This window comes from Canis lupus, chromosome 23 (genome assembly GCF_003254725.2).
Source record: "Canis lupus dingo isolate Sandy chromosome 23, ASM325472v2, whole genome shotgun sequence".
Classification (NCBI taxonomy): domain Eukaryota; kingdom Metazoa; phylum Chordata; class Mammalia; order Carnivora; family Canidae; genus Canis; species Canis lupus.
In genome coordinates, this window is record NC_064265.1 from 40,390,453 (window position 1) to 40,412,047 (window position 21,595).

Here is a 21,595-nt window from a genome sequence, read left to right on the forward strand (position 1 = left end):
CAGTTCAAGCAGGTGCTAGAATACAACTCTCTTCTATTAAGCCATGTGTAAAACAATGCTACTCTTCTTACAAATTTAGGAGGGTTAATATTTTTCACAATAAATGTTATTGATGTGAACAAGTAATGGGTTTATTATTGTTATTTTAAAACAAATTTCTTAATAAATTAGTATCTCATTTTCTATTTTTTATTATAGTAAATATAAATAGATACAACCTATATAAAAATTTGGAGGGGAGATGTTCCTTGCTCATTTAAGGCCAATGCTTTAAATCATATTTCTCTTTATGCTTATTATTGTTACTTTATGTTATTTATTTTTACTTTTTAAACAAAAATTTCTATATTTTTGGAAAGTTTTATTATTTTTATACTTGAAAATGTCACACTCCAGGTACAGGTATAAAGGGAACAGTGAAAAATGTAGCTCATGTCTCTAGCAAGAAATTAGCAAGATTATTGAGAAAGTGGAGCTGCATAGCCAATTTCAAAATAAATTCCTAAGAAGTTCGTCTTTTCTCTGTGAGAAAACAATTAAATGTGCTGGACCCATTTGTTTCTAATGAGTAGCTTTCTCATGTGGAAATATGCAGTCTGGAGCTTTTCATTTATTTTAAATATTTGGCATATAAGACTATATTCTATAGTGAATCAAATACATACACATGATATTTTTGTGTATCTCTTTCTCTCTCTCTCTCTCTCTCTCTCTCTATATATATATATATATATATATATAACGTAAATATAACCAATACATATGTGTATATATGTGGGTTTTAACCTGTACACTTTGCATTGCATTATGAGATTTACACAGCAGCAGTAGCAGGAGATCTATATTCTTTCCATATACATCAGTGTCACCTTTTTGTAGAGGTAAATCAAACTCTTTAATTCTGAGCGCTTCTAGTGCCAATCTCTGATCTTCTAGCCTGCTGCAGGCTGACTGATAACAGGCTTTGCCACCTTAATAACTAATTTATCTTTAGCAGAAGGAAAATTGCATTGAATTCCCTTTGAAATTGTATCAGGACTTGGAAGGCCCTGATTTTTTGAACCATACTTAGGGGGAAAAAAATGAAAATAAACTAGTCCAGCCATAAAAAATATAAATGATGCACACTTTTAAGGGATTTTTAAAAGACTTGATGATTTCTAGTAGTTTTTGGTTTTTCATTTAAAATATTCTAAAATACTGAATGACTTATTTTTATAGAGCATTGATTTAAAATATTTAAAAATACTGTGATTTAGCATCTCAAACAGCTCATATTTATTTCTCACATGAGGGCTCCTGACTAATCTTCATTATATTAAAGCTTCATTTCCATATTTCAAAGAATGTACTTGAGCATTGTCAAATGGCAATTAAGTTTTGATGGCTTTTAAATATCTAATTTAACTTGAATGCTTAAATATTTTATGCTATCTATAGGGACTTACATATGATGGCTATGATGAAGTTCTTTCTCAGGTTGAATGATTTAATTTAGCTTTAAAATGTAGCAAAAGCAAAATTTAATAAGGCTTAGTTTACTTAACTTTTTCTTCTTTGAGACGGAAAGAGAGAGAGCAAGCATGCGAGTTGGGGGAAAGGGCAGAGGAAGAGGGAGAGAGAATCCCAAGCAAGCTCTGTCTCAACTCCAAGCGCAGATCCCAACATGGGACTCAATCTCACAATCCTGAGATCATGACCTGAGTTGAAACCAAGTGTCGGACACTAAACCGACTGAGTCACCCAGGTTTCCCTTACTTTATTTAACTTTTAAAGCTAAAGTAAAAACAAAAGAGAGCTTTACATATTAAACTGACATTGTTTTTAAGTAGCTTAATTTTTATCATATATGATTACATTGCTAAGGTTTTTTTTGCATTTTTTTTTCTTAATTTGGCTCTCATTTTACTTAGCATTCAATGTACAGACTTCTGAAAAATTGGGAATATGCCTTTTTTTACATAAATGTTACTGTATATCACTTGTCTATAAGAAATATTTATTTAATACTTATCATGTACCAGTTATAGTGCTATATACTTATGATTCAATGACATAGATTAAAAACTTGAAAAAAATAAAAATTAAAAAAAAATAAAAATTTAAGGGAGAAGTTGACTTTTAACAAGTAAGATCACAAACAATTGTATAGCTTCAATCTCCAGTGAATGTTGTAAAAGAAAAAAAAAAAAAACACAGTGATATAATGGATATAATTTGGCGGTCTCTGTTTCAAGAAGTTAGGGATGACCTTACAGAAGAATCATAGTTTATATCGCTATCAGAAAGGTAAAGAGGGGATCCCTGGGTGGAGCAGCGGTTTGGCGCCTGTCTTTGGCCCAGGGCGCGATCCTGGAGACCCGGGATCGAATCGCACGTCGGGCTCCCGGTGCATGGAGCCTGCTTCTCCCTCTGCCCGTGTCTCTGCCTCTCTCTCTCTCTCTCTCTCTCTCTCTCTGTGACTATCATAAATAAATAAAAATTAAAAAAAAAAAAAGAAAGGTAAAGAGTTACTCATATGAAGAGGAGGAACATGTACTATTCAGATGCAAATGAGAAATAGCTGCACACTTTCAAAAACAGGAAGAATTCTAGTATGCTGGAGTGTCATGAAGACAAAGGAGGTATACTCACAGCTTTGAAGGACGTGGTAAAGATTTTGGATATTCTTCTAAGTCCATGGGAAATTATTGAAGATTTTTAAGCAGGGGAGTGATGTGATAAGATTTCTACTGTATTAAATAAAAAAGTCTTCCTGCCTGCTACATGAAAAATGGAATAGGATATAGCAGTAGTGAAAGTTGGCAAACAAATCAGGAGGCTCTTTTAGTACTTCAAAGTAGAACATGGAGGTGATAAAAGTCAACAGTGAACTTTGTAATAGTAGTGATAGGACTGCCTAATGGCTGTAAGGGGAGATGGAGGGATCAAGGTTGTCACAGGTTTCTCTTTTAAGCCACTGATGGTGCTTTCTTGGAGATATCCAATCTCTGATCTTCTTTAGAGAATGATTAAGAGTTTGATGTGGACATATTTTGCTTGTGAATGAAACCTGGGGTGAAATCTAGAGGAAACTCACATCAGTAATTTGATGTATGAGAGAAATTTCAGAAAGGAAGCCTGAATCATATGTATGTTAGTACCATAGCGTATAGATGTGAGTCCCTACGATACCTGAAGGAAATGAGATCGTCTGGGGTGAAATGTAGGGTAGATGATAGGATACTAACATTTAGAATCAAGCTGAAAATACTCTAGGAATTCTTTAACTCTCTCTACCTTTTAGTATCTAATTCATGAATATGAACAAAGGATCATTCAATTTACAAGAGTTGAGAAAAGATTATATGAATCTCTTTCCAATGAATATCGTAAGGCAAAAAGAGTTAACTTTCCAAGTGAAATTTGATAGAATTTACCTATAAAAGCATCTGGGGCTAGAGATTTATTTCTTGAAAAAATATTTCACTGTTACATCAACTGATTTAAAGCTCATTGGTCTATCCACTTCCTTTAGTTCTTTTGCACTGAATTTGGATGTTTATTTCTAAGGCATTATCCATTTCAGGCAGTTGTTTACATATATTGGTATATAGTTGTTTGTGTTATGTTTCTACTGTTTTGTGTAGTATCTATTGCTTCTTTATTTATCTTTATTGATTCTTCTATTAGTTGTAATAGAGTCTTTATAAATTTCCTGGGCTTTTCCATAAATATGTCATATATTATCTGACATTACTGACATTTGTTTTTCTCTTTCTTAATCTTATATGTTTTATTTTGTTAATTTTAAGATATTTTTATGGTACTGGCTCAGACCTTCTGGAATAGAGGCAGAAACAGTAGATGTGGTAACTCATATCTGAATTTAAAAGATAGATTTCAAATTGTCACCTCTGAGTACAATCTTTGCAGTTAGCTTTGGCAAATACCCTTTATCATCTTAAGGAACTACCTTTTTATTTCAACTGGTAAGGTGGGTACTTATTTCTACATCTCTGGAAATAATTGCATGCCACTTATTCCCACTAGGGAAATCTCCAGGGAACCACAAAAATAGGGTCTTTTGGTTGGAATTGCTCATGTGTTGTTTGATACATTTTGATTCTTATTACTTTTAGGTAATATATTTTTTTCCTCTTAATGTTTGTATTATTTTCTTTTTGTTATGTGATTTTTTTCTATTATATATTTATGTGTGGATTTATTCTAGTTATGCACTTTGATGCTTAATGATCCCTCTCTCTCTGCTACTCAACTTTCTTCACTCCTGAAGCAGCAATAATATTAACACCTGAGTTAGAGGGACTCCTATGCTGGGCCACACACTTTAAAAGTCGCCACTATAGATATATCTCCTGGGGCATTTAACATGGAATGTGGCTTCTAGTAAAAAGTTTATATTGAATATCTGAGAAAGTACCAGTGACTATCTTGGGAAGCTTAATTGCTTTACTAAAGAAACTCCTAAATTTAAGAAGTAAAATTTGCTTCTTCTTTTTTTTTTTTTTTTTTTTTTAGGATTTTATTTATTTATTCATGAGAGACACAGAGAGAGGCAGAGACACAGGCAGAGGGAGAAGCAGGCTCCATGCAGGGAGCCCGATATGGGACTTGATCCCAGGACTCCAGGATCACGCCCTGAGCTAAAGGCAGATACTCAACCGTTTAGCCACCCAGGCGTCCCTAAAATTTACTTCTTAACAAAACCTTCCCCTCTATGTTTAGCCTTTTTGTTTTCTGGGATCCCAAAGACATCTGAATGCAATTAACCTATAAGAACAGTAAACTGTACAAGACTATCTTTTCTTGAATGACTAGTTTAGCATTTTTAAGGTGTCTGGTATGGCCGGAAAATGTTCTAGGAACATTTTCTCAATTATTATCAGCTATAATTTCTGTAAATATCAGTCAGTAGTGAATTATAGTAGTTTTAGGTTTGTGGTTTCTGTTTCCATTTTCAGTTTTTCTTCTTCTCCTTATCTATTTTGCATTCTCTCTTTCAAGGATTTTTCAGTTTGGGTCCACTATAACTTCTTTGTTATTTTTTTCTTCTCTAGCATGATTATAGATTGATTTAAGATTTTAAATGCTCTTTATACAACTTAGGTGAATTGGAGCAGAAGGAGAATCTATAGCATGTGCATATAGCATGTGCATTCTCCTGACATCTTTTAACCCTAGGACTTCCTCAAAATGCCTGATTTCCCGTGCAGATAATGATGCATTAGGTCTGGAGTGGGGTTCAGATATCTGCCTTTTGTTAAACTTTCTAAGGTATTTTTGTGAAAAAGCATATTTGGGCAACATGACTGTAATAAACAAAAGTCCAGTTCAAATCAGGAAACTTGGGTTTCAGTTCTAGTTCAGTCACTTAAAGCAAGCCACTTATCATCTTTGACTTTTTCTGTAGAAGGTGATGCCTACCACTACTCATTGTCATTGTGACAAATAAAATTGATAATGCCCGTGAAGCAAATATAATGTTCCTGACTGTTAATGTCCTATGAGTTCCTTCTTTTTCCTGAGTTACCCAGATAAAGAGAAAGAATCCATTCAGGGAAGCACATAGAAATAGTGCTGGTATGGGAACACTTGATCACAGGTCTTTTATAATGTTTCCCTTCCATTGTCACCTAGAAAACATAATTATATGTGGTTATGTTAATTTTCCCTGGTTTTATCTAGTATTTTCTGGGTCATATACTGCATTCACTTGGATTTTCCGTAATTCTGATACGTGATGAGGACTCCATTGCTGTGCTGTGAACCACATCTGTCATGCAGCCTAACACCACACCCATCATGTTTAGACTTGCAGAGGGGAAGGCAGGTTCAAAAGCCTTGGAAATGGAAAACACCAAAACCCAAGAGAGACTGAAGTACACAGGCTCCAACTGTAAATTAACTTTATTTTTAAAATTTAATTTAATTTTACATCTTTATTTTATTTTAATAGTAAGCCAGAGGGAAAATTAAGGTTTCACTTTAAAAATAAGATTTTGAAAAGGTTCTGATTTTTACTTCTCACAGGTTTTTTTTTTTAATAATCCATGCTACTTACCACTATTCTTTTTTTCTAATCTCTCCAATGCTTATTATAAATCTTAAATTTTCATAAATAAGTTTTTTAAGTTTATCATGCATAGGTATTCTGGTCACTATAGGAATTGAATATTTGGGGCAGCCCCAGTGGCCCAACAGTTTAGCTCTGCCTTCAGCCCAGGACCTGATCCTGGAGACCCGGAATCGAGTCCTGCGTCGGGCTCCCTGCATGGAGCCTGCTTCTCCCTCTGCCTGTGTCTCTGCCTCTCTCTGTGTCTCTCATGAATAAATAAATAAAATCTTAAAAAAATATATATATATAATTGTGCCTACCTCAGCAATCTGAATATACAGGAATGACATCCATAAATTATACTGTAGCTTTATTCCTCTGGCATTTAGGCTCAGTAACTATGTTAACCATCACTTAACTCTATATTCATATAATTAAATATCAATTCTAAATTGATTAACTTGGAACTTTTGTAGATCACAAGTGAGTAATTCTATTTTAGTCTCTCTTTTGTGAAACAAACCTTTTAATTCACTTTAAAAATCACTAAACCCATTAATGATATTCATTTGCAATATCTCACAAATATGCACTTGTAGAGATAATGTATTTTCTGGTGTTTTCTTTTTAATTTTAATTAATAGCTAAGCATATAATCAAGTACTGAGTATAAGGCCTCTGTAATAGTTGCTATGAAAAATTCAAGTTTGAAAAAAGGATTACTTAGAGTACTCTAATTAAAAGCTAATGAAGATTAAAACATTCTTAATTCCAATTTTCAATCTATTTGAAGGTCATCCTCCCTCAGAGTGAAGTTGAATAAATAGTAAAATCAAGCTGCCATTTTTAACAGTGGAGTCATTAAGTAGCAGAGCAAAACAAAACAACAGACAAAATTTTAAAGACACTGAAGTAGCTTCTACTCTCTGAAAAGTGAAAAAAATTAGACTGAATTTCTATGTTGGAGGTATGATAAACATATTTTTTATTTTTATGAGTAATTACATTGTACACAAACTTTTTTTCCAAAGCATAAGTCAGTCCAAGCTATGGACATAATTATGTTAACCATGCTCATACATGAATTTAAAATGTAACTCCAGGAGGGTGTTTTCTGGAGTTAAAATTTCAAATTAATTTATGTTATGTGAAAAAATAAATTATATACAGGTCGAAAATTTTTCAAAGTAGTTTCTCTACCAATATTTATACATCCTTATGTACTAAAAATGCATTGATGTATTTAATAAATTCAAAAATATGAGTGCTTACTCTGTAAAGAGATATGTTTTTGCTTACATTGTAAATTAAAGACTGTAAATTAATGTATTCTCCTATCCATTTATGTAATACCAGTTAGAACCCATGCATCATTCTATGTAGAGGCCACTTGGCTTGAGCAATAGAAACCTGAGCAAGGCAGGCGATCTCCTAGTGATCACCCAGCTGACACAACTGACCCACCTAGAAATACCCATAGGCTCTAACTGACCCATTACAACCAGGCACCGTTCCTAAAGTTACCAGAAAAAGAAAAATTCCCTATGTCCCCATAATCTCTCACTCTGCCTTGTAACCCAGGGCTCCTCACCACCGCCTTGTCACAGTGTCTCCTTTTCTGTCCTGCCCACAGCCCCCTGATGGTATATATATTCAATGAAGTTCCAACTCCTGTTCTGCCTTGGGTGAATTCTATCACTGCCCCTGCACTGACCCCCACTGCTGGGGTGCTCCCACACTCTATAAATAAAAATCAGTTGGGACAAAAATCAGTTCGGCATAGCAAAGTGAAAAGATTCAAATTAAAATATACTGCAATGCAGTGAATGCTGTGGAAATTTTGCCTTCGTAGACATGATTTAAAATCTCTTTGGGGCACAATAGAGCTATTGGCTAATGTCAGCAAGACAAGTTCCCATCATACCCATATCAAATGGCCATTTCTCCTTTAGACTTTCTGTGTGTATGAGTATGTAGCCCTGTCCTCAGAGAATCTACTGTAAAATAAGTTTCTACTTTTCTCTCAGATCTTTGTGTTCAGTTGTATTGGCTAAAGGGACACATGAAGAAAGGGAACTTCATCCAGTCATTTTCTTTACCCATCTCTGTCTCTTATTTCCAGAAAATCTCTATAAATTTCATTACTCTTCAACCAGTTGTGGGCTTCCTGTTCTTGAAGGAAGATCTCACTTCTTTCTTTACTCAGAAAATAGCCATCAGAGATGTAATCATAATTTTGTTTCTTCTTTTTAAAACAAGAAAAATAACAACAATCATATCCCTTTCTGTTCCCAACCAGGGTTCAGGGTTATGTCTTTCCAATCTACTTTGATGACTTCCTCTCCCTTCGTCAGTCTGAGGGATCTGGCTTTGTCAGTTCTAGCTGAATTAACTTCATTTTCATCCTCCTGACTGTCCCTATGCTGCCTCTACGCGGACCTCAGTTCTTGAGTTTGGCCAAGAAAGAAGTCAGAGCCAAACTCTCAAGTAAGCACAATTTTAATAGCAGTTAAAGAGAAAGTACACTCTGAAGATGAGAGAATGGGCAGGCCCAGAGGTGGCACTTGCACTGGGGTTAAAGGTGTCTTTTCTTTCTTCTTTCTTTCTTTTTTTTAAATAATAAATTTATTTTTTATTGGTGTTCAATTTGCCAACATACAGAATAACACCCAGTGCTCATCCCGTCAAGTGCCCCCCTCAGTGCCCATCACCCACTCACCCCCACCCCCCGCCCTCCTCCCCTTCCACCACCCTAGTTCATTTCCCAGAGTTAGGAGTCTTCATGTTCTGTCTCCCTTTCTGATATTTCTTACCCATTTCTTCTCCCTTCCCCTCTATTCCCTTTCACTATTATTTATATTCCCCAAATGAATGAGACCATATAATGTTTGTCCTTCTCTGATTGACTTATTTCACTCAGCATAATACCCTCCAGTTCCATGCACGTCGAAGAAAATGGTGGGTATTTGTCATTTCTAATGGCTGAGGAATATTCCATTGTACACATAGACCACATCTTCTTTATCCACTCATCTTTCAATGGACACCGAGGCTCCTTCCACAGTTTGGCTATTGTGGACATTGCTGCTAGAAATATCGGGGTGCAGGTGTCCCGGCATTTCATTGCATCTGAATCTTTGGGGTAAATCCCCAGCAGTGCAATTGCTGGGTCGTAGGGCAGGTCTATTTTTAACTCTTTGAGGAACCTCCACACAGTTTTCCAGAGTGGCTGCACCAGTTCACATTCCCACCAACAGTGTAAGAGGGTTCCCTTTTCTCCACATCCTCTCCAACATTTGTGGTTTCCTGCCTTGTTAATGTTCCCCATTCTCACTGGTGTGAGGTGGGATCTCATCATGGTTTTGATTTGTATTTCTCTGATGGCAAGTGATGCAGAGCATTTTCTCATGTGCATGTTGGCCATGTCTATGTCTTCCTCTGTGAGATTTCTGTTCATGTCTTTTGCCCATTTCATGATTGGATTGTTTGTTTCTTTGGTGTTGAGTTTAATAAGTTCTTTATAGATCTTGGAAACTAGCCCTTCATCTGATAGGTCATTTGCAAATATCTTCTCCCATTCTGTAGGTTGTCTTTTAGTTTTGTTGACTGTATCCTTTGCTGTGCAAAAGCTTCTTATCTTGATGTAGTCCCATCTTTCTTTTTTTTTTTTAAGACTTTATTTATATATTCATGAGAGACACAGAGAGAGAGGCAGAGACACAGGCAGAGGGAGAAGTAGGCTCCATGCAGGGAACCTGATGTGGGACTTGATCCTGGAACTCCAGGATCACGCCCTGGGCTGAGGCAGGTGCTCAACTGCTGAGCCACCCAGGTGTCCCTGTCTTTTCTTTTCATGTTTGCATAGGTTATGGGTCATAGCCATCATCTTAGAGACTCCTCCTACCAGTGTAGAGGGTCAGGGAGGGTCTAACTTGCAATGTAAATGTATTATAATGAAGATAAAAGTTACTGTAGGGCAGAGGTTATAGGGAATATCACATTGCTGTCCCCTCACCTCCCTCTGTCTTTTGCTACTGTTTGGAACTTGGTTTCTGCCCTTTTTCATCAGTTGGAAAGCATTTGTTCTGTGCTTATATCTAGCTAACTGCCTACTGTATCATAACTGCTACCTAAATCTATAAATATTTTCAAGCCCCTTTATTTAAAAACAAACAAACAAACAAAACTTCCTTTTATCCTCCAGTTACTGGGCAGCCCGGGTGGTGCAGCGGTTTAGGCCCTGCCTTCAGCCCAGGGTGTGGCCGGGGAGACCCCAGATGGAGTCCCACGTTGGGCTCCCTGCATGGAGCCTGCTTCTCCCTCTGCCTGTGCCTCTGCCTCTCTCTCTCTCTCCTCTCTGTGTATTCTCATGAATAAGTAATAAAATCTTTAAAAATAAATAAATAAATATCCTCCAGTTACTAATTAGCCTCCCTTCACTTCATCTCAGGAAAATTTCTTAGGTGGGATGCTGTGTTGTATTTTCTGATACCAACTAATTCTCAGACCTCAGCTATCAACAACTCCATCTGACACTAACAATCTGGAGTTACCATAGACCCTCCCGTTCGGGGCTCAATCTCATAAGACTGTCCAGTTTTATTTTTTAAAGATTTATTCATTAGAGAGAGAGAGAGAGAGAGAGAGGCAGAAACACAAGCAGAGGGAGAAGCAGGCTCCATGCAGGGAGCCCGATGACTGGGATCCTCGATGACCTGGGATCCCCAAGACTATCCAGTTTTAAACATAAGTCACAATCCTTAGGCTACTCATACTTCTGAGTAATAACTTGGGGGTTCCCAAAAAACTTTCCTCAGGTTTGATAATTTACAAGCATGGCTCAGAGAGTACAGAAGTACAGAGAATATAGCAGAGTACACTTTGCTGACATTTACTGGTTTATTATAGAGGATACAAATGAACAGCCAGATGAAGAGATACAATAGGGGTAAGGCCTGGAAGGGTCTTGAGTACAAGAATTTCTGTCCCTGTGAAGTTAGGAAATACCACCATCCTAGAAGTTTTCCAGACATCTTATTTAAGAGTTTTTATAACCTAAACTCTAGCCCCTCTCCTCTCCCTTGAGGTTAGAGTAGAGGCTGAGAGTTAACATCCTCCAATCTCAGTGTGTTTGGGGTTTCTGGTGACCAGCCCCACCCTGGGACTATCTAGAGACCCCATCCTGAGTCAGTTCATTAGCAAAAGCTCAAGTGTGATCAGTACGGACTCCATAAGAATAACAAAAGATACTCTGTATCAGTCAGGAAATTCCAAGGGTTTTTGGAGCTCTACAAGCATAAAGATCAAATGTTTCTTATTATAATACAGATAAATTCTTTGCATGTCCCCCCCCCAAACTCTTCCTCTTGATTTCTTATTACAGTGGTGTTTCTGCCCCCACCATTTCACTGACACTAGTTAATAGATTTCTTATTCAACAAATTCAATAGATATTTCTAAATTCTAGTTTGATGTTATGGATCATTTTCTTCTCACTTGGTTTCCATGTTTGTTTTGTTTTGTTTTGTTTCCCATAACTTCATGGTCTTTCTTTTCCCTCCTTTTATATCTCTGTCTCTCTCTTCTCACTTGCCTTTCTGGATTTTTTTTCCACCCAGTCTTCCCCTTCTTATCTGAGGTCAGTGGTTCTCAAGTGCCATTTTGGCATGACTGTATATCCTAGTTAGTTCTGAATTGTTTATTATTAATAGATTATTACTTTTAATTATGTTACTTGTGCTTCCTAACATCACTTTTTATACAAAATATTTCAAGCATACAGAAAAGCACACAGAATAATCTGACAAATTCCTTGACCCTCTACTCAAATCCAATATCTATTTTTATCATTCTAAGTATTTGCTTCATACAGTAACATCACATTGAAACAGTGCTTGTAAGCTCTCATCAGTTTCTTTCTTGTCCTACCAAAATAAAAATGCTAATCCAAAGTATATAATTCTTGCTCATGTTATATTTTTTACTACCTATCCATAAATGATATATATTATTTTGCTTACTTTAAAATTTTAAATAAACAATATCCTTCTGCAACTTACATTTATACTTGACAGTGTTTTAATAAGTTTTAACCATACTGAAACATGAAATAAAGCTACAGCTTTTAGCTGCTGTATTGCATTTCATGATAAGAATATGCATTTAAAAAAAAAAAAAAGAATATGCATTTTTTAATCCATTTTCTTATTGAAAGTCACTTAAGTCATTTAAGATTTTTGATTATTGTCAAATTTTGCAACTAACATCCTAGGTAGGTCTCCTTGTGAAAGCCATTATACATTGATTGAGATTTACTGGTCATAGTATGTCCATACCTTCAAGTTTATTGGATATTACCAAAATGTTTTCCATAGTGGTCACATGCATTATACTACCTCCTAGCATCCACAATAGCCCCTTTCCTCCACCTACACTGACATTGGATTTTGGCAATGTAGGTAATGGGTAAGAGCAGGTGTCTTCAAATTCCAATCTTGGCTTTGACACTTATTAATAATGGGATATTGACAGCAATTTAACCTTTCTGTTCTTGTTTTCTTCATCTTAAAATGGGAATGGTATAATACATATCTCATAAAGCTACGGTGGTGATCTAATAAACGTAAAATGGTTAGAATGGTGCATGGAAAATAGCTGATTAAGGAAGGATTAACCATTTTACTGTTGTTATTGTTGTCAGGCAATTTAATAAAGAGATTAAATGTTCAAGATTGTATTCTAAAGAGGTTTGAATTCCAGCTCCAACACTTAATCATTTTAACTTAACTGAGCTTCAATTTTCTTGTCTGTAAAAGGGGATTATAACAATCTCTAAGTCACAGAGTTTTGTGATGACCTAATGAATTAATCCATGAATAAGCATGAAGCATTACTTGATGCCTAGTGAGCACTCGATGATCACAACTGGTATAATTATTGTCATTCTTTAATTGCTGGAATGGTAGGTGTGAGAAGGTGTCTTATTTTAATTTGCAATCTCTGCAAATTAAAGTTGAGCATCTTCGCATGCAAATATTGACAGCTTAGGTTTCCTTTTTATGAACTACCCATTGTAGGGTAAGTCATCCACTTGATCTAAGAACTTGCTAGTGTTCTTCCAGAAATATCTGATTTGATAGTACTCAGATCACAAAGAAGGATGGATGCAGGAAAATGCAGCTCATGGTTAAAGATTTTGTTCATATCTAAATGTTTTGACTCAGTGCTTTCCTACTTATGACATCTGTCAATGGAGGATTATGTAGTTATTCACGGTCTTTGCACATGTTCCTGTGGGATTGTCAGTCTACTTGTTTTTAGGAATTATGTATATATTTTGGACAACAGTTATTTGTTATGTGCATCTTTTTGCAATATGAGGTTTGTCTTTATCTTGTCCTCTATGTTAGAAAAATTTTCAACCTTAATATAGTCAAACCAATTGGTGATTTTGCTGATAGCTTATAATTTTTGCATCTTGATTTGGATTTCCTTCACTATGTCAATGGTATAAAGATGGTCTATGGGTTGTTTTACATAATTTCAAATCTTATGTTTTACATTTATGCTATCATTCTATCACATTTTAAAAATCAAATGACACAGCACCCAGCACATGTAAGTCCTCTGCAACTATAAGCTATAAGTATAAACTGTGATATCAGATGCTGTCAGGGTCCCACACACAGGCCCCAACCTTTCAGAGTGCTCCAGTCAACTGCTAACTGCTAGTATCTACATCTCCATGCCTACAGGCAAATTTTATTGGATTTGTAGAGTGCCAGTGCACAGTGTGTGGCAGGCCAAAAAAACCAGGGAACTAATATCCTCTGGCAGAAGCCCTCTACAATGTGATTCTGTGGAACATATTTCAGACTCCTCAAGCTTCTAGTTATTGTACTGCCAACCCATGCAAGACTGCCCAAAGCTTGCTGGCTCTCCTGCCTCAAGAGTGTGGCCTTTTGCCTAGGCCTTTGGTGTAGATTTCCAGTTTCTTGTCCAGCAGCTGAATAACCAAATTTTCTGAGTTCATTAGAAGCTACAGAGTATTACTCACCTTTCTTGCTTCTCCTCTACAGTTCTTTCCTCTCAAGGCATGCTCTATTCAACAGCTATGCCATGCCTGCACCCACGTGATGTTAAATTTTATGGCGCCTTTCTGGTTATCCACAGCCATTACATTTGTTTTTAAGATTTTATTTATTTATTCATGAAAGACACAGAGAGAGAGAAAGAGAGAGAGAGAGGCAGAGACACAGGGAGAGAGAGAAGCAGGCTCCATGGTGGGAGCCGGACTTAGGACTTGATCCCGAGTTTCTAGGATCACACCCTGGGCTGAAAGCAGACACCCAACCGCTGAGCTACCCAGGGATCCCATAGCTGTTACCTTGTCTACAGTATTCAACATTACCATAGTCAGAAGCAGAGCTCTCAGGTTTTGTTTGTATTCTATTAATTGAATAAAACAATAATGGGTTGTAGAAGGCAACCCAGGTGGCTCAGTGGTTGAACACCTGTCTTCAGCCCAGGGCGTGACCCTGGAGTCCCCGATCAAGTCCCCACGTCAGGCTCCCTGCATGGAGCCTGCTTCTCCCTCTGCCTGTGTCTCTGCCTCTCTCTCTCTCTGTGTCTCTCATGAATAAATAAATAAATAATCTTAAAAAATAATAATGGGCTGTAGACTGTCAGTTCTTAGTTATTTGCTGAAACTTGGTAAAATTATACTTTTTGAAAATAATTATTATGTTTATTTAATAATAAAAAGATTCTCTTCTTATTTTTGCATTCTGTAGCTTAAATATCTACTTGATCGATCTATTTCTAGGAGTGGTCAACTTTCTTACTATGTGACTTTTTAAATTTTACCTATGAATTCAGCCATTTGCCTTCATTCATATTGTAAGATAATTTGAACCGTGCAGGTTCAGGATTGTTATTTTCTTATTTTTATAACCAATGAGTAATTCTATATTTAGACTTATTAAAAAATAGTAATTTTTTTGCCCTAAAATCTGTTTTTCTTATATTGATATAGTTCTAAGTTCTGGTATTTTATACTCTTTGGGTTATATATTTTATTGTCTTTACATTTGATCTTTCTTTAGTTAAGTTTTTAGTGACTCTTTAAGACATAGTGACACATCTCCACATATATTAATTTCTCACTGAAGCCTGAAAGTCATTTTCTCATAACTGGCAGTTTGGTTTATTTATTGTTATTTCTAATAAATTTGGAATTATTTGTAACATCTTATTGTGTGCTTTTCTTTCCATTTTTCTCTTTCACTTGAATTTATTTAAACTATTTTGTTTTATATTATTTATAATGTTTTTTGCCCCCCTTCTCCTATCTGCTGGTATGACTCAGTCTCTTCTCTTCTCTTGCCTCTCTTGCTTTGGAATTGTATTCAGTTTGATTCATATAGTAATTTCCCTGAAGTTGTGACATGTTTCTTTGGCTTAAAATAGTTTAAATTACTACTAATTTTATTATGCTTCTCCACTTAATGGATTTTTTGTTGTTGTTGTTGTTGAAAGATTTTATTTATTTATTCATGAGAGGCACACAGAGAGAGGCAGAGACACAGGCAGAGGGAGAAGCAGGCTCCTTGTGGGGGAACCCTATGCAGGATTAGATCCTAGGACTCTGGGATCACACCTGAGCCAGAGGCAGATGCTCAACTACTGAGGCACCCACACATCCCTAAATTTGGATTTAAGAATGCTTTAACATTGCTACTTCACCTCAATCCTCCTTTCTTGTTCTAATTTACTATATTGTTTGCATTTGATTTTAAAGTATTTCTTTGCTTTTAGCACTGGCAGTTTTTTGTTTTTTGTTTTTTATATTTCCTTTAAACCTCTATAAATGTGTTGGTAGTCATTGGTATTGATAAAGTATATGGACTATATAAATTATGTACATATGTATATAGACAGATATTCAGAGGCTCTATTTTATCAATGTATTTGAAGTGGGACATGAGGTCCTATAGCCCTCATTGTAGTCTCCCATATTGCAAAAATATTTATTAGCCTAAGAAGCAAATTAGAGAGAATTTAAGGGTGCCACTTCAATGTCATTCTCACTCATTTGAATTCCTAAACACTACTTGAGAAATGTAGTCAGCAGGATAGCTTGACTCAATAGCTAGGAATTGCTAATAATCTGAAACTGATTTAGTTATGCCATAATCTACAGGAATTGACACTACTCTGTGCTCATTATTAATTGTGCTAGTATTACATATCTCCATACACAATTAGAACATTTCAGAAAAATCCAGACATAAATTCCATGTACAAATGTTCTTTCTCATGTGTATGAGTGTGGAAAATATTTGAGAACTGTTTTGTTTGTTTGTTTGTTTGTTTCAGACCTTGCTTTAAACTGATTTTATCCTTGGGCCACTCATCTTCTCTTCCCACACTCTAGTAACCACCCTAGTATGTGTGATTCATTCTCATAGTTATAATCACATTTCATGTGTTACCCATCTAGCTGATTTTCAAACTGACAGATATTTCCATCTGAATAGGCCACAGGTACCCACAACTAATTAAGACCCAGGTTGAGTAGTTCATCTCTGCATGAAATCCTTTGTCCCTTCATAGTTTTCCCATCTTGTCACTTACCCAGTCATTATTTTTAAATACTGTGTTTGAATCCATGAGATATAACACTATCAATGTAAAATTATATCGACATACTTTAATACTTGCATATAACCAAACCATATTTAGGGCAGATTTAGTTCTTTTGAAATTCTTTTATATTTGCAGGACAGGAAAGGCATGTTTTTTCCTCACCTAGCTCTTACCATATAATATTGACTGATTTTCTATCCATTTTTAAAATTTTAATTTCATTATAGTTAACATAGTTTTATATCAGTTTCAAGTGTACAATATAGTGATTCAGCAACTCCATACAGCACTTAGTCCATCCGTTTTTTTAAACAGTAGAATAGTGAATTCAAGGATTTTTGTCATTTTTAACCAGGAATTTATGAATAAGAACGCAAGGAAATATATTAAAAGCATGCAAAAGCACACATGAATCACTTAACCATAATTTTAGATATATGAACTAAAATTCAGTAATTATTTAAAATATCACTTGTTGGGATCTGTTTTAGGAATGTATTTAATTTCCTAATTAGGGGCCCCAGATGTTGATCAATGCCATAGTTTAAACTAAATAAAGACAAATTACATTTCTTGAACATATTTTTGAATATTCTAATGGATTTTCATACTATCCTTGGATATGAGAGGGACTGAAGTGCAAAATACTTATTAGAAAAGTATTCTTTCAGAGACTCTCACTTGTAGTCTCAGCAAACAGATTTGCATACAACAAATACATTTTCAATTATAATGTAAATATGCACTTGGGTGCAGTAGGAATACAGATATACTGCATTTATTATAATAACTGCTCTGTATTTAGTGTTTTGTACAATATGAGCTTTTAAAAGGAGTAGTATTCTTCTCTCTGTTCTCTGAAGGGAAAATTTACAGAATGATGCCGAACAGAGCAATACAAAAGGAAATGGAAAAAATATGTATTTTAACTAATTATTCCCCATTGTTTGGATTAAATCAAAGTACTAGAGAGAAGCTATTGTTTTTATAAAGTTCCATAAAAGTACTTTTTCCTTTCCTTGATTTTTCTTACCTCTTTTATCTCATGTTTCCTCTCTATTCATACACCCCTAAGAATCTGTCCACACTCTCACATTCTTAACAAAGCCAATATTTATCTAAAAATATATATCTGCTTTTGAGCCTAAAGTAATGTTTCAAATTCACTCAATATTTATTTTAAAAATACATATCGAACAACTAATATGTACTTAAGATGGAAACATGGAAACAAAGATGACAGAGTCATGTCATTCAGGAGCCCAAAGCTTGATAAAAGGGACACACATGTTAAGAAAAAAAAATTAATGAGTAAGATATGCCTTAATAAGAATGTGAGGCCATTACAGATTGGTCAGGAGACCCTTCACATAAGCACTGAGCTATATCAAATACATTTATGGAACACATTACAGCTTTAATAGGCCATTGGTGAAATTCTTTTAAGGACATAAACTAAAAAAAATTAGCTGTTTATGTGCTTAAAGTATTATTTTTCATTTCATCATTTAAAATATTAGACTGATTTTAAAAAACAAAATTAAGTGTGTTTATTATTATGTGGTAATTGCAAATAAAAGAGGCTGAGCCAATTATCAGAACGCAGGCAGTTGGTAACAGCCTCTTGAAAATGCACGTTAACCTCTGATGATGCACAGGAAAGCATATTTCAGAGTGGGACTGGATTCAGGCAGCAAAGAAAACATAGGACTGCTTCTAGGACAACTGGGCATGTGAGGCAAGAAACAGAAAGCCATCGCACAGTGGGCATGTGGGCTGCCTCCATTCACTTAAAACTTAAAGAAAAGGGAGATAATTACACTAATTCTAGGCTCAAACTAGGCATTCAGGAGAGATTGCTACATTTATTTTTTTTTTTAAGACTTTATTAATTTACTTGAGACAGAGCATGTGCACAAATGGGGGTGGAGGGAAGAAGGAGGTGCAGAGGGAGAGGGAAAGGACAACTTCTGGCTGAGCAGGGATCTGAGGCTGGGCTTGCCTTAATCCTAGGATCCTGGGATCATGACCTGAGCCAGTTGCACTTAACCCACTGAGCCACCCAGGCGCCCCGCTAAATTTATGTAGCATTGGTTCACGACCTGGGCAAGACTGAGGCAGATGCAGCGGGAAAGGTGAATTGACAATATACAGAAATAAGTAGAAAACCAACAGAACTGAGTGACAGTGTTGGAATCATCAAGCTACATGATTTTTCAGTGTTATGGTTTCCTGAAAGTATTCCTAGTGAATACTTTCTTGCTCATACTGTTTCCTTCTCTTGAATGTTCATATAAAATATTCTGTCTTTCAAAGTCCATTCAAATATTACTTTGAGAGATTTCCTAGCTCAAAGTATGAGCTCTCCCTACATTCAGGTGTATGTGAAAATAAGCAGTTTCATCTTCATTTCCTCCATAGGAATATATGTATTTCCTATGTTAAAAGTTATCACGTGATATTTAAGGTCTGGGACAAGCCCTTCTGAAAACATTAGATTTTAGATGTATAAAGCTGGTGTGATTATAAAGTTTAGTTAAAATCATGAAAGACTGTTAGTAGAAAAAAAACAATTTGGAATAGAGAGTAACTAAAAGGAAAATACATTTGTATATATGTTTATCAATGTATTTAAATGTGTTTAAAATTAGTGTGTTCTTTCAAAGACTGTTCTCTATGTTAGAGGATATTGCTAGCTTTAGCTACGGTGTGAAGCATGAAGGATCATAAAGGATTGACTATCGTACTCTCTAATTCTGAATCTGTGTAAATAATAACCATCCATTCATATAATTTCTATTCTTTGAAAACATTCACTTATTATTTGAGTACTGAAATTTCTTTTTTTTTTGCCTACATAATATTTAATAAGTTCTTATGCCCCCTTCTCATTTTCAGTATTGACCTTCATTTGCTCATTTAATTCTAGAATAGCAAGTGGGGGCCTTTCTCTATCATGCTCACTTTTGAGGATCATATTTTCACTATTAGAGATTTAGGCTGTGCCTTGCACAATGATTGATTATATTTAAAAATGAGAATACCAATGACCTGCTAGACATTTACAGGTCCTTCTGGCTCATAGCAGAAAACTTTTAAAAGAAGTAATGAGGGATGCCTGGGTGGCTCAGTGGTTGAGCATCTGCCTTTAGCTTAGGTCGTGATGTCCTGGGGTCAAGTCCCACTTCGATCTCCCCGTGGGGAGCCTGCTTCTCCTTCTGCCTGTGTCTCAGCCTCTGTCTCTGTGTCTCTCATGAATAAATAAAATCTTTAAAAATAAAAAAATAAAAGAAGTAAGGATAATTATATTTTTTCCACAGTATTTGTGGAAATACTGCATTTAGCATGGCATGTCTGAGTTTCACTAAATTTTGTTTTATGGTTGTATATTTTTCCATACTTAAATGGCTCATGCTTCTTTTCTCCATCTCAATTTCCTTAGGTAATGTTTTATAACCATATCTTGTATAATTAATGTACCCCCCACTCACTGATCATATCACTGACACACTTTAGTTCAGATTGACTTAGATTATGAACTAGTTTATCATTCAGATTTCATGGAGCTGAAAGTGAAAGACTCCTCACACACATAATATTTCGATCCTGTGCACCATGGATCACATCTGAAAGAATATCACACAACAATGACCTCTTTGTGGATGTAAAGGCCCATTAGCCTTACAACTGTAATTACTCATTTTTATAACCAAGTTGATTAGTTAACACTGTGAAGGGCACATTGTTTTCTAGAGCTAATTACCAGTAATATGATTTCTACCAGGATAATATCTCTCTCAGATATATAAACAGGACACTGCTTTTACTCTATACTAACAACAAACATTTATCATAATGCTGGTAGAGTGCATTATATATGTATACCTAGTGTTTTTATTTTTCTGTAATCCTAATGAAGCATGCATTTACATTATTACTATTTTGCTAGTATTAATTTGTGCTTCCCCCACTCCTTTTTTTTTTTTTTTTTTTTTTTTTTTTTTTTTTTTTTTGTGAGAAATTTCTGAATGTTTTGTACCCAAGGTGAGGCAAGTAAAGTGATGTTTGGGGAAAGAGCGCCAGGACCTAGGATCTCTCAGATTCACGGTTGCTCTTTAACAAACATGCTTTGTGGCTCTTAGTAAGTTACTTCCACTCTCTGGAACTAGGTAAAGTTAAATGAAAAAAAAAATGCAGCTTGGCAAAAACAACCCAGTGACATACAGTAATTTGCATGGATGTTTTAAAGACTTAATTCACTTTCCTTCTGAAAGAGTTAAAGGATGGCAAGGAGTGTAAAGACGTCAGAGATGAATAGCACATCACATCAGAGTAAAGAATATATAGATTGTGATTAGCTTGAAGGAAAAGCCCATCATCTTATCTATACTTACTTTTGTATTTCTCACCACAGTTCTGCCCACAGTATTCTACACGCTGACCACTATATCCTTTTGCTTGGTGAGTCACATTTGCAAATGATAAGTTCCTAGACAGCAAGATTGTAATAGTTTATAGGTGATGTGTATTTCTAATTATACCTAAGAATACAAACCACATTGTTTTTTGTAATTTACACAAAAAACTCATGCATAATTTCTCTTATTAGAAATAACAGAAAAGCTTTCCCTTAGAACACTTCTAAAACAATAGGAATTATAAAAGACACATAAAATGAAGATAGTAATCCTTAATATTGCTAATACATATTTCTATTGTTCAACAGAGTTAAATAGGTTATTTTTTAAATTGTGTTTGACAATGCCTTTTGTTTTTGTGAGTTTCTTTGTGATTTGAATTATTTTTAAAATATTTTATTTAAATTCAATGACAATGCGTTTTGAACAAACCTACAAACCAATAAAGAATGTTAATCTCAAGGGCACCTGG

At 35.3% G+C, this 21,595-nt stretch overlaps 1 long non-coding RNA gene across 1 annotated transcript in view; it reads right to left on the bottom strand.

The window, feature by feature from the left end:
* The window catches only part of LOC112661146 (uncharacterized), an 89,857-nt gene that overhangs the window by 45,696 nt on the left and 22,566 nt on the right, over positions 1-21,595 (bottom strand). Inside the window, exon 2 of the long non-coding RNA XR_007405270.1 lies at positions 21,100-21,194. This is a non-coding gene — a long non-coding RNA (uncharacterized LOC112661146). The remainder of the gene's footprint in view (positions 1-21,099; positions 21,195-21,595) is intronic.